Genomic DNA, 4,418 nt, shown 5'->3' with positions numbered 1-4,418 from the left:
ATGCCACTGCACTCCAGCCTGGGCGACAGAGCAAGACTCCATCTCAAAAAAATAAAAGTTATATGGGCCAGGTGTGGTGGCTCATTCCTGTAGTCCTAACACTTTTGGAGGCCGAGGAGGGAGCATCACTTGAGGCCAAGAGTTTGAGACCAGCCTGGGCAACATAGTGAGCCCACATCTCTACAAAAAATTTTACAAATTAGCTGGGCATGGTGGTGCACACCTGCAGTTCTAGCTACTCCAGAGGCTGAGGCAGGGGGATCCCTTGAGCCCAGGAGGTCAAAGCTGTGGTGAGCTATGATTGCACCACTGCACTCCAGCCTGGGCAACAGAGGAAGACCCTGTCTCTAAATGAATGAATGAATGAATGAATGAATGAATGAATGAATGAATTTGGGGGAACCCGTGTTTTGCGCTGCGGCCAGCCACAGAGCCCTCATTAGCCCAGACACATCCCCTGAGCTCCTACCAGCACCTTCATCAGGAGCCCCAGCCAGCTTGGAGACTTCCTCAGGGCTTGTGACACTTCCCTGGGGGGAATAGAAACACATTTTGCTCAAAGATGAGTTGTTAATTCAACTCACAGGCTAACAGTCAAAAAAGTGTTATCCCCAAAGAAGTAGCAATAAAATAAGCCAATCCAAGGGGGAAAAAAAAGGACTCTTGGGGAGAGGGAGGAGTACAGAACCTTAACAGCTCCAGCCCATGGATTCTAGAGACTGAATTCCTCGTCCTTTCATCCCAAAAGAGGTGCACTGCTGGCCTATGAATACACCTGTGGGTGCAAAGAATAGGAGGGAAACGCTCTGTGCATGGTGCAGGAGGCTTTTTTTTTTCTTTTTTCTTTTTGAGATGGAGTCTTGCTCTGTCGCCCAGGCTAGAGTGCAGCGATCTCAGCTCACTGCAACCTCCACCTCCTGGGTTCAAGCGATTCTCCTGCCTCAGCCTCCTGAGTAACTGGGATTATAGGCACCCGCCACCGCACCTGGCTAATTTTTGTATTTTTAGTAGAGACAGGGTTTCACCATCTTGGCCAGGCTGGTCTTGAACGTCTGACCTCGTGATCCACCTGCCTCGGCCTCCCAAAGTGCTGGGATTACAGGTGTGGGCCACCGCGCCCGGCCAGGAGGACTTTTTAACTTGGCTTCTAAGCAGGTGTCCATCCCTGTGCACTGCTCACTTTTTTGTTTTTTGAAATGGAGTTTCCCTCTTGTCACCCAGGCTGGAGTATGATGGCGTGATCTTGGCTCACTGCAACCTCTGCCTCCTGGGTCCAAGAGATTCTCCTGCCTCAGCCTCCTGAGTAGCTGGGATTACAGACATGCATCACCATACCCAGGTAATTTTGTGTTTTTAGTAGAGACGGGGTTTCACCATGTTGGCCAGGCTGGTCTCAAACTCCTGACCTCAGGTAATCTACCAGCCTCGGCCTCCCAAAGTGCTGGGATTACAGGCATGAACCACCATACCTGGCCTCCACTTACCTTTTAAACCAGGGCTCTTGGCCGGGCGCAGTGGCTCACGTATGTAATCCCAGCCACTTTGGGAGGCCAAAGCAGGCAGATCACAAGGTCAGGAGCTTGAGACCATCGTGGTTAACACGATGAAAACCCGTCTCTACTAAAAATACAAAAAATTAGCCAGGTATGGTGTCAGGCGCCTGTAGTCCCAGCTACTCGGGAGGCTAAGACAGGAGAATCACTTGAACCCAGGAAGCTGGGGTTGCAGTGAACTGAGATTGTGCCACTGCAGTCCAGACTGGGTGACAGAGCAAGACCAGTTTCAACAACAAAAAAAAAAAAAAAGAAGAAAGAAAGAAAAAGGAAACCCCAGGGCTCTCAAACACTGTTATTGAACAAGAATAGGGATGGCGGAAATGCTTCTCAGCCCCTCAGGACCCATTACCTGAGGGATGACCTGAAACCTAGTGTGGGGCCCTCTGGCATTTGAGGGCTTTCTTTGCCCTGGAGATACTGGCTGGCGGGGAAAGCCCTTGGGCTGGAACTTTAGAGTTGAGGTACCTGCTCTGTGTGACCTTGGGACGTTCCCCCTCTCTACTGCACAAGCTTCAGGGAAGACGTTACAGACACATTCACACAGAAAGCGGCTGGAACCATTAAGCACTTCTGGATCTAGTTCTGAGTCATCTGTTTTTTACTGTATATTCCAGATTTCTGGGACCAAAGAGGTTGAAACTCATTCCCTGCCATGCCCAGTGGCTTCTCTGGGCAAGTGTTCTCTTAATAGCTGCCCATACTCTACGGAAAAATCCAGCGGCTGCTGGTTAGAATGCGCTTGTTAATGGCAGCAGGCAGCCAGCTGGCTGGTGCCCGCCCGGGTGGGGTGGCGGAGGAAGCAGCTGTTTTGGTCTTTGAACCACAGCTTGGGACTTACGGAAGATAAGTAGCTCTATGGTCTTTTTCTGGCTTATAGAAAAGAGTTTGCCTTGCTGGTGGGGAGAGAAACGGTGCAGTGTGTGGGGACCTGGGCTGGTGGGAAAAGCAGTCGGATTATTGTCTGCGTGCCACAAAGGATGAGGAATTCGGTCCCCAGGATCCACGGGAGGAGCTGGCTGAGACCCTGGGGCCCCACCTTCTTTCCAAGAGTCCATTTTCCCCTTGGATTAGCTTATTTTATTGTTCCTACCGTCCCATGACTTCTGAGGTAAGGCAAGGCCACACTTTGCGATTTTGAATTCTTTTCTCCATCTTGTTCCCTCTTGACAGAGGCTCGTAAGAGGCCAATTTTTCAAACTTGCCTGGGTCATCTGCATTAAAAGTGTGAGCACTGTTTGGTTATTTGAAACTAACCAAAAGGTCAATATGCTTTGAAAAAATGTGTTGTTCACTCATTCACTCATTCAACACTGACAACTTACATATCAGGTGCCAGGCCCTGAATTTTACGCAGATGAAAGTCCTTGACAAGATCCTGATCATGTTATTTTCCAGATCATTTTTATTTTATTTTTTTGAGATGGAGTTTCTCTCTTGTCACCCAGGCTGGAGTGCACTGGCACGATCTCGGCTAACTGCAACACCCCCTCCCGGGTTCAAGCGATTCTCCTGCTTTAGCCTCCGGATTAGCTGGGATGACAGGTGCCACCACCACGTCCGGCTTTTTTGTTGTTGTTGTTGTTATTTTCAGTAGAGACGGGGTTTTACCATGTTGGCCAGGCTGGTCTCAATTTCCTGACCTCAGGTGATCCACCCACCTCGGCCTCCCAAAGTGCTGGATTACAGGCATGGGCCACTGTACCCAGCCGAATTTCCTTATTTTTTAAAGTTAGACAACACCTCCTTCTATGCCACGGAATGAGTGTTCCCTGTTTTCACAGAATTTCTCATCTCAGAGATTTTTCATTTTTTTCTCTCACACTGAAGTTAAGCTGGAGAATTCCTGAAGGGGATGGATGGTGGCTTATTATGCCTGCAGCCTGCAAGCAGTGATGACCTTTTCTCCCTCCTCTTCCAAGCGAGTGTTCTGGCCATAAAGGTCTAGAGCCATTCACAAAACCCAATACACGAGGTATGGGGGGAGATACACACATACACACACACACACACAGCCTCGTAGGAGGGAGCAAGACAGGGTGTGCCAAGTACACCCTTTCCTTTCACCTACTGACAGTGTTGTCTCGCTTCATTTAAACATTTGTGTAACTAGGTGCGGTGGCTCATGCCTATAATCCCTATACATTGGGAGGCTAAGGCAGACTGATCACTTGAGCCCAAGAGTTGCCTGGGCAACATGGCAAAACCCCGTCTATACCAAAAATACAAAAAAATTAGGTGTGGTGGCGCACATCTGTGGTCCCAGATACTTGGGAAGCTGAGGCAGGAGGATCACTTGAGCTCAAGGAGGTGGAGGTTGCAGTGAGCTGAGATCACACCACTGCACTCCAGCCTGGGCCACAGAGCAAGACTCTGTCTCAAACAACAACAAACACAAAAAAACAAAAAGCACAACAAAAAATAATAATTCTTGAAACAAAAGATAAAATTAAGGCCGGGTGCCATGGCTTATGCTGGTAATCCCAACAGGCACCCCAGGAGGCCGAGGCAGGCAGATCACGAGGTCAGGAGTTTGAGACCGGCCTGACCAACATGGTGAAACCCCGTCTCTACTAAAAAGACAAAAATTAGCCGGGCGTGGTGGTGTGTGCCTGTAATCCCAGCTACTCAGGAGGCTGAGGCAGGAGAATCACTTGAACCCGGGAGGCGGAGGTTGTAGTGAGCCAAGATCATGCCACTGCACTCCAGCCTGGGTGACAGACCAAACAAAAAACAGCAGCAACAACAACAAATTAGGCCAGGCAAGGTGGCTCATGTCTGTAATCCCAGCACTTTGGGAGGCCAAGCTGGGTGGATCACAAAGTCAGGAGTTCAAGACCAGCCTGGCCAAGATGGTGAAACCCC

Source organism: Rhinopithecus bieti, unplaced genomic scaffold (assembly GCF_001698545.2).
Source record: "Rhinopithecus bieti isolate Rb0 unplaced genomic scaffold, ASM169854v2 scaffold_2654, whole genome shotgun sequence".
Taxonomy (NCBI): domain Eukaryota; kingdom Metazoa; phylum Chordata; class Mammalia; order Primates; family Cercopithecidae; genus Rhinopithecus; species Rhinopithecus bieti.
Note: the sequence above shows the minus strand (reverse complement) of the source record.